The sequence below is a fragment of the Molossus molossus genome, unplaced genomic scaffold, assembly GCF_014108415.1.
Source record: "Molossus molossus isolate mMolMol1 unplaced genomic scaffold, mMolMol1.p scaffold_m16_p_4, whole genome shotgun sequence".
NCBI lineage: Eukaryota > Metazoa > Chordata > Mammalia > Chiroptera > Molossidae > Molossus > Molossus molossus.
Genome location: NW_023425377.1, coordinates 90818644 through 90828427, shown reverse-complemented (window position 1 = coordinate 90828427; position 9784 = coordinate 90818644). Strand labels below are relative to the sequence as shown.

Below are 9784 nucleotides of genomic sequence, written 5' to 3'. Positions count from 1 at the left end.
CTATGAAATGGAATGATGGGTGTAAGTAAGCTTCAAAGACTTGGGTTGACAAGGGCTTTAGTATTTGTTGTTGTTTATTTCTCTCCAGTTTTTTGATATGTAAGATTCTGTTTAAAGAATGTTGATACCGTTCAGGCTGCTAAAGCATGGTTCATGAATCTAAGGAAATGTTCAGTAGTATTTTATAGTCAAGAAAAATAGTTTTGTATCTTGACCTTTAAGTTAAGCTTTTCTTTTCAGAACTATATTACCTTGCAAAGTACACAAGGAACTGGAGCCAGCCTGTGACCTTTTGTTCACATGCAGCTTTGAGAAATGGGAAAAAGGCATTGCATAGATCAGGAATTACATTACCAAGAAGGATTAAAAGTCCGTGGCAAGTTCTACTTTTCTTGGAAAGACAGCTAGTCATATACTTTCGGGGACAGATGTTCTCTTTTGGAGAATGCCACTGAGTAATTCCTGCAGTGCCAATCCAAGGCCTCCTTCTGAAGTGAGAAGCAATTAGATTGGGGAAGGTGAAGGTGGAAAAGGAGGTGAGAATATGTTTGGTATGTTGCTGTCAGGAACATCCATGAAGGTCGTTTTTGTTCGTAACAGTGAGCTTGCTTAAAGTTTAACAGGCTCTAATTAATGCTAATTGAACATTCTCCTGGTGGATTAAGAGTTTAGCTGTGATTGGGGAGGGACGTGCACTAGGTGGGTTGAAGGTACAATGACATATCCAGGAAGCAGACTCAGAGAATGGGCTAGGGCCCAGACACCACCAAATTAACAGACTATTGACTATTTTGTATGCTTTCTACAGTGTTCATGGAAGAAGCAGACGACTTACAGGGAATGATGAAGTACCTTCTGTATTGTGAGGAAAATTAATTAATTAATAATGGGAAAATAGCCCAGCTGGTGTGGCTCAGTGGTTGAGCATTAACCCATGAAACAAGAGGTTGCCAGTTTGATTTCTGGTCAGGGCACATGCCTAGGTTGTGGGCCTGATCCACAGTCGGGGGCATGCAGGAGGCATCCAATTGATGTTCTCTCTCATCGATGTTTCTCTCTCTCTCCCTCTCTCTGTCAAATCAATAAAGAAAAATTATACAGAGACTTCCGGTCAAGATGGCGGTGTAGATAAACGCGGTATTGCGTCCTCCCACAACCACATCAAAGTTACAACTAAACTACAGAACAACCATCATTCAAAACCGCCTGAAATCAAGCTGAATGGAAGTCCTACAACTGCGAAATTAAAAAAAGCAGCTACATCCAGACTGGTAGGAGGGGCGGCGGCGCGAGGGGCGGCAGCGGCGGCCGGCGGCGAGATGGGCTGGTCCCACACCCAAGTGTGGTGGATAAAAATCAGGAGGCTCCCGCAGCTGGGAAGGTCCTTCCTGAGGACTGAGGGGTCCCCGTCCCACACCAGGTGCCCCGCTCAGGGTTCCAGTGCCAGGAAGAGAATCCCCATAACTTCTGGCTGGAAAAACCAGCAGAAACTGAGGCTCAGGGAAGCTGAAGCGGCTGGAGCCCCAGGCAGCTCCCTAAAGGGCCTGCACATGGACTTATCGGACTCTCTCCCTCTAAGCTCGGAGGGGAGGCAGCTCGAGGGGCACCAGAGACATACAGGGAAGAACTGAGCTGTTTGACACTGGAGCGAGGGCTGGAGAGGGGGCTTCCTCGGGGACAAACGTGCTGTAAGAGGCCTTTGTTCCTTTGGTGAGCCCTTCCCGGGGCGGCAGACAGAAGCCATATCTGGGACTCCAGCAACCTGGCTCACACTGGTAGCCCCGCCCTGCTGACTCCCTGAGGCCCCGCCCTGCCCCACCCAACTTTCAAACCCACCCAAGCTGTTGCCACTTGCTTAACCATAGGATTGGCCGGTCTTGGATCCTGCTTCAGGTTTTCCCTAAATTCTTTCAAACGAGCAGCATCTGGTCTCAGCGAGCCCCATACCTCTCATTGAGTAATACACAGAAACAAACACAGGGAGGCAGCCAAAATGAGGAGACAAAGAAACAGGTCCCAAATGAAAGAACAGAACAAAACCCCAGGAAAAGAATAAAGCAAAATGGAGATAAGCAACCTAACAGATACTGAGTTCAAAATACTGCTTATAAGGATACTCAATGAACTTAGTGAGAACCTCAGTGAACTTAGGGAGGGCCTCAAGAGCATAAAAAAGGACCAGTTAGAAATCATGGATACACAGTTAGAATTAAAGGAGGCATTAACTGAAATAAAGAATAATTTACACAGCTTCAATAATAGAGTATGTAAATCCAAGGAGCAAACCATCGATTTGGAATATAAGGAAGCAAAAAATCCCCAATCAGAACAGCAAAAAGAAAAAAGAATCCAAAAAAATGAGGAGACTGTAAGGAGCCTCTGGGACAACTTCAAGCATGCCAACATTCGCATCTTGGGGGTGCCAGAAGGAGAAGAGAGAGAACAAGAAATCGAAAACCTGTTTGAAACAATAACGGCAGAAAACTTTCCTAACTTGGTGAAGGAAACAGACATACAAGTCCAGGAAGCACAGAGAGTCCCAAACAAGATGAACCCCAAGAGGCCCACACCAAGACACATCATCATCAAAATGCAAAAGGTTCAAGACAAAGAGAGAATCTTAAAAGCAGCAAGACAAAGGCAGCTAGTTACCTACAAGGGAGTTCCCATTAGGCTGTCAGCTGATTTCTCAAAAGAAACTTTGCAGGCCAGAAGGGAGTGGCAAGAAATATTCAGAGTGATGAAAACCAAGAACCTACAACCAAAATTACTCTATCCTTTAAAGCTGTCATTTAGAATCGATGGACATATAAAAACTTTCCCAGACAAGAAAAAGTTAAAGGAGTTCATCACTACCAAACCGTTATTATATGAAATGATGAAGGGTCTTTTTGAAGAAAAAGATAAAATGTATGAACAAACAAAATGGCAATGAATACATATCTATCAACAATGGAATCTACAAACAAAATGAACAGGAAGAACAGAAACATTCTCATAGATACAGAGAACATTTTGTTGGTTGCCAATTGGGAAGGGGGTTGGGGGAATGGGTGAAAAAGGTGAAGGGATTAAGAAGCACAAATTCATTGCTAGACTGACAAACCTCAAAGGGAAAGGGGTTGGAGGGGTGGGAAGAAATAAACCAAAGAACTTATATGCATAACCAATGGACACAGACAATAGTGTGGGAAAAGGTGGGAGGGGGGAGGAGGGGGTCAATGGGGGAAAAATGTGGAACATCTGTAATACATTTTACATCCAACAATAAAGATTTTGGAAAAAAAGAAAAAAAAAAAAGAAAAATTATACATAAAAAAATAATGGAAAAATATTTTCTTTCCTGTCCAGGTAGCTCAGTTTATTAGAGCATTGTTCTGATATGCCAAGCAATGAATGCATAAATAAGCAGAACAACAAAAATTGATGTTTCTCTCTCGGGGAAAAAAAATATTTTTCTTAAAACGATACGATTTTTTAAAAAAACTTTCTTCAGTTTTGTGTAAGTTTAAAATGTAGAGCATAATGACTTGCCTTACATATATAGTGAAATTATTGCCACAATAAGTTTTGTTAATATCCTTCATCTCATACAAATACAAAAATTTTTTTTCATTTTGATGAGTGCTCTTATGATCTACTTTCAAATAAAACATACAACAGTGTTAACTATAGTCATCATGTTGTACACTACATCCCCAGTACTTATTTATCTTATAACTGAAAGTGTGTACCTTTTGATCACCTTCATCTAATCAATTTCCTACTTCCTACACCCTACCCTTAGTTACCACAAATATTATCTTTTTTTGTATGACTTTGGGTTTTTAAAAAATATTCCATATATAAGTGAAGTGTACAATATTTGTCTTTCTCTGACTGACTTAGCATAATGCCCTCTAAGTCTTTCCATGTTGTGTCCTTTGACAGGATATATATTGTTTTATGGCTGAATATTTTGTTGCTTATGCTTTAGGTGTCATACTACAAAATTATTATCAAGGCACTTGTCAAGGACCTTTTTTCCTATGTTTTCTTCTAAGAGTTTTATGGTTTATAGACTTATATTTAAGACTTTAATCTATTTTGGGTTAATTTTTCTGAGTGGTGTAAGATAGGGGTCTAGTTTCAATCTTTTATATCTGAATTGCCAATTTTCCCAGCATCATTTATTTAAGAGACTGTCCTTTCTCCATTGACTATTCTTGGTTCTCTTGTCAAATGTCAATTAAACACATATGCATAGATTTATTTCTGGGCTCTTGATTCTGTTCCATTGATCTATGTGTGTTCTTTTTTTTTTTTAATGCCAGCAACATACTGTTTTGATTACCGTAGCTTTATAACACAGTTTGAAGTCAGGAAATGTGATGAGTCCTGCTTTGTTCTTCCTTCTCAAGATTGCTGTGACTATTTGGGGTCTTTTATAGTTTTATACACATTTTGGAATTATTTTTCTACTTCTGTAAAAAATGCTATTGGAATTTTGACAGAGATTATATTGAATCAAATAATATTAATTTTTTCAGTCCATGAACTTGGGAGACCTTTTCATTTATTTGTATCTTCTTTAATTTCTTTTGTCAGTGTCTTATAGTTTTCAGTATAGAGATCTTCCACCTCTTCAGTAAATTTATTTAAAATATTTTATTTTTTTGGGGGGCTATTGTAAATGGGATAATTTTCTTAATTTTTTTTCAGATAATTTATTGTTAGTGTATAGAAACACTTGATTTTTATATGTTAATTTGTATCCTGAAATTTTACTGGATTAGATCTAACTTTTTTTTTTTTTTGGCTGAAGTCTAAGATTTTTGATATCAGGTCATCTGCTAATAGAGCCAATTTTACTTATTTTCCTATTCTGATGTCTTTTATTTGTTAGGGTTTTTGTTTTGTTTTGTTTTGGCCTGGTAGCTCTTGCTAGAGAAGTTTTAACCTTTCACCATTGAATAAGATGTTAGCTGTGGGCTTGTCACATATAGACTTATTATGTTGAGGTATGTTTTTTCTAAACCTAATTTGTTAAGCTTTTTTTTTTTTATTATTCACATACATTAAATTTTGTCAAATGCTCTTTCTGTGTCTATTGAGATACTGTTATTTTCATTACATTAATGTAATATATCTCATTTATTTATTTGAATATGTTGAACCATCCTTGCATCCCAGGCATATATACCATTTGATCCTTTAATGTGCTGCGGGATTCAGTTTGCTAGTATTTTATTGAGAATTTTTACAACTATGTTCATTGGATATATTGATTTGTAGTCTTTTTTTCTTGTAGTGTCTTTTTCTGACACTTGTATCAGGGTAATGTTAGCCCCATAAAATAAATTTTGAAGTGTTAACTCCTCTTTAATTTTTTGGAAAAGTTGCAGTTGGATTAGCATTAATTCTTTAAATGTTTGTTTGGTAGTATTCACCAATAAAACCGTCTGGTCCTGGCTTATTTTCATTGGGAGATTTTTGATTCTTGATTCAGCCAATGAATCTGTTCAGATTTTCTATTTATTCATGATTCAGTCTTGATAAGATGTATGTTTCAAAGAAATTTTTTTTTCTAGATTTTATAGTTTGTTGGCATATATTTGTTTATAGTAATTCTCATGATCCTTTGTGTTTCTGTAGTATCAAATGTAATGTCCTCTCTTTCATTTATAATATTATTTGAGAGCTCTCTTTTTTTCCTTTGGTTAGTCTACCTAATAGTTTGTCAATTTTGTTTATCTTTTCAAAGAACCAATTCTTGTCTTATTTTAATCTTTTGTATTGTTTTCTCATTTCTCTATTTCATTACTTTTGTCCTCATCTTATATTTTTCTTTCCTTGTGCTAACTTTGGGGTTAGTTTGTTTTTCTTTTTTGTTTCCTGAGGTGCAGAGTTAGGTTATTTTATATGAGATATATATATATATAATTTATCCTCACCCGATGACATTTTTCCATTTTTTGTTCAGGTAGAGTGGGAGGGAGAGAGAGGAACAGAGAGAGAAAGAGAGAGAAACATTGATGTGAAAGGGACACATCCAGTGGTTGCCATCCACACGACCAACCAGGGCTGGGGACAAAATGCAACCGAGGTACATGCTCTTAGCAGGAACCGAACCTGGGTCTCTCTGGACCGCAGGCCGACGCTCTAACCGCTGAGCTGAATCGGCCAGGACAGTGTTTTTCTTTTTATTATTATTAAATTTATTTGTGTGACATTGGTTAATGAAATTATATAGGGTTCAATTGTACAGTACTATAAATCATCTATATATTGTATTGTGTCAAATCTCCTTTTGTGACCATATATTTGACTCCTTTACCCTTTAATGCCTCTTTCCTACCCCTCTTTACTATGAACATTTCTTTTAAAATTCTTTTGGCTGTGTTCTGTTAAGTTCTGGTTTGTTGTGTGTTTTCATTTTCATTAGCATCAAGATACTTTTTAATTCCCTCCTTATTTATTTATTTTTTTTATCTATTGGTTGTTGGGAGTATTATTTAACTTCCATGTATTTGTGAGTTTTCCAGTTTTACTCCTGTTATTGGTTTCTATTTTCATTTCATTGTGGTCAATAAAGATACTTGGTATGATTTTAATCTTAAATTTGCTAAGACTTGTTCTGTGACCTAACATATAATCTATCCTAGAAAATCTTTCATGTGTATTTGAGAAAAATATGTATTTTTTTAAATTTTTTTTTGTGGGATAGAATATTCTGTATGTGTCTGCAAGATCCATTTGGTTTATAATGTTATTCAAATCTGGTTTTCTATTAATTTTCTCAGAATGATAAATCCATTTTTGAGAATGGGGCATTAAAGTACTTAAGTATTATTATTATTAAAATTTTTTTATTGATTTTAGAGATAGAGGAAGGGAGAAGGAGAGACAGAGAGAGCATCAATTGGCTGCCTCCTACATGCCCCCCACTGGGGATTTGACCCACAACCTGGGCATGTGCCCTGACAAGAAATTGAACTGGCAACTTCTTGGTGCATGGGTCGATGCTCAACCATTGAGCCACACTGGCTGGGCCCTAACTATTATTGTATAAATGTTTATTTTTCCCTGGGTTCTGTTAGTTTTTGTTTTATATATTTAGATACTACGATGTTGGGTGCATACATATTTACAATTTTTATATCTTCTTAACTTCTTTATATTATATAATGACCTTTTTCTTTGTTTTTTTTTTTTAAACACATCTTTATTGTTGAATGTATTACAGATATTACCCCCCTTTTTTCCCCATTGACCCCCTTCTCCCCAATCCCAACCTCTCCTGCCTTCCCCACACTACTGTTGGTGTCCATTCGTTATGCATATATGCATAGAAGATCTTTGGTTTATCTCATCCCACCCTCCCTTCCCCCTTCCTTTTGAGGTTCATCAGTCTAACAAACAATTTGTACTTCCTAATTCCTTTATCTTTTTCACCCATCACTCCAGCCCCTTCCCATCTGGCAAGCAACAAAAAGTTCTCTGTATCTATGAGTCTGTTTCTGTACTGCCTGTTCATTTTGTTTGTAGATTCAATTGTTAATAGATATGTATTAATTGCCATTTTATTGTTCATATACAGTGATACCTCGGTTCTCGAACATAATTTGTTCCAGGAGGACGGTCGAGAACCGAATTGTTCGAGAACCGAAGCAATGAAACCCAATAGGAAAGCGGACTCCACAAAGCGTGACTCTCTCTCTGCACTCACACTGATGACGCAAGCAAGGCGCGCTGGGCCGAATGAACGCCATTCGGCTCAACTCGGAAGTTCGAGTTCCAAATATTTGTTCGGATTCCGAGACAAATGTTTCTCGAATCCTGATTTGGTCGAAAACCAAGGCGTTCGAGAACCGAGGTATCACTGTATTTGTTCTTCTTCTCCTTCAAGAAGACCCTTCAACATTTCATATAATACTGGTTTGGTGGTGATGAAAAACTTTAGCTTTTTCTTGTCTGGGAAACTCTTGATATGTCCATCAGTTTTAAATGATAGCTTTGCAGGATAGAGTAACCTTGGTTGTAGGTCGTTGCTTTTCATCACCTTGAATATCTCTTACCACTCCTTTCTGACCTGCAAAATTTCTTTTGAGAAATCAGCTAACAGTCTTATGGGAGCTCCTTTGTAGGTAACAGACTGCTTTTCTCTCATTGCTTTTAAGATTCTCTCTTTGTATTTAACCTTTGGCATTTTGATGCTGATGTGTCTTGGTGTGGACCTCTTTGGATTCAACTTATTTGGGACTCTCTGTGCTTCTTGGACTTATATGTTTGTTTTCTTCACCAAGTTAGGGAAATTTTCTGTCATTGTTTTTTCATATAGGTTTTCAATTTCTTGCTCTCTCTCTTCTCCTTCTGGCACCCCAATGATGCAAATGTTGGCATGCTTGAAGTTGTTTCAGAGTCTCATTACACTATCCTTATTTTTTTTTTTCCTTTTTGCTGTTTTGATTGGGTGTTTTCTGCTTCTTTATATTTTATTTTTTAGAGACTATAGAGCTTTATATTTCCTCTCTTGCTTCTTCATCCACTAAAAATAACTTCACAATACAACACATTCAGGCAGCTTCTGTTACTTTCTTTGGTTTCCACTTCTTTAGGCAACAATGGCCCCATCTTTAGTAACAAACCCTCACTTGTTGAACTATGAAGGAAAGCTCATACCACAAATGGTCCCAAATTCAGTGGTCTGTGTCTGCAAACTTCACTGACAACAGCTTGCAGATTGGCAGCTATCTGGTCACTTGACATATCCAGTGTTGCTGTTTTGGTCTTTAGAAAGTTCTCCCTTTCTTCATCTATCTTAATTTCATGTCCAGTTTTAAATAATTCAACCATTTTGGGGATGTCATGACCAGTGGAATTTTGAGTAAGCTTTGGAAATCTTTTTTTTTCAGTTTCTTCTTTAATGGATTAAGCTCGGGCATTATTTCTGGAACAGTACATAAAAGTCTGGTTTAATTTCACCATCCAAAATCTCCTGAATCAGATTAGTTCCTCCTGCAAACAGAGCTCCATTTTCTTCTGATATTTTAATCTCTGATGCATTCCATGTAAATACAGCCACTTTATTGATTTCTGACACTAATGGGTATGGCAAACTAAGAACACTAGAAAATGGCTCCACTTTTTTCTTCTTCCCCAGTGCCATATCCAGTGTTAAATCAAGGTAAATACCTTGCTTTGGATTCGTATAGTCGAGAATTTGAAATTTCTTAAGTAAATGAATAACTTTCTTCACATATATCTGCCTGGGATATAAGTGTTTTAAGTAGACATCATCCTCAGGTTCGCCTTCCATAAAGGGGTGTGACTTTATTTTTTCTATCTCATCTTGTTTTTCATTTGATGCTTTTTCTTTGACACCTTTTTTTTTGTTTTGTTTTCTTGTCAGGCTTCCTAGCAGCAGCAGCAGCAAAATGTCTGTTGGGCACCTGAACGCATGCAGAACAAGAATAAAGAGGTGTCTGATAAGCCATCTTGGAAAAACTATGCCTTTGATGTATCAAGATTCGACTGAGGGATCTGATGGCTGCTGCCATGTTGACCATTCTGGATTGTGTTGCTTCTTTATATTTTAAATTGATGGTTTGCTTCTTGGCTTTACCTACTCTACTATTGAGTTCTTGTAAATTATTCTCTATTTCAGTTAGTGCATCCTTCATTTCTGACTGGTACTTTTTTATGTTGTTGATGTTCTTACTAAGTTCCTTGGAGGTCTTCTTAAGTTCTCTGAAGGTCTCACTAAGTCCCTTGAATGTCTCACCAAGTTCCTTGAGCAACTTTA

The 9784-nt window shown here is 37.3% G+C and overlaps 1 pseudogene; it reads right to left on the bottom strand.

The window, feature by feature from the left end:
• Positions 1-8520: 8520 nt before the first annotated feature.
• Positions 8521-9548, bottom strand: LOC118643955 (annotated as a pseudogene).
• Positions 9549-9784: the final 236 nt, after the last annotated feature.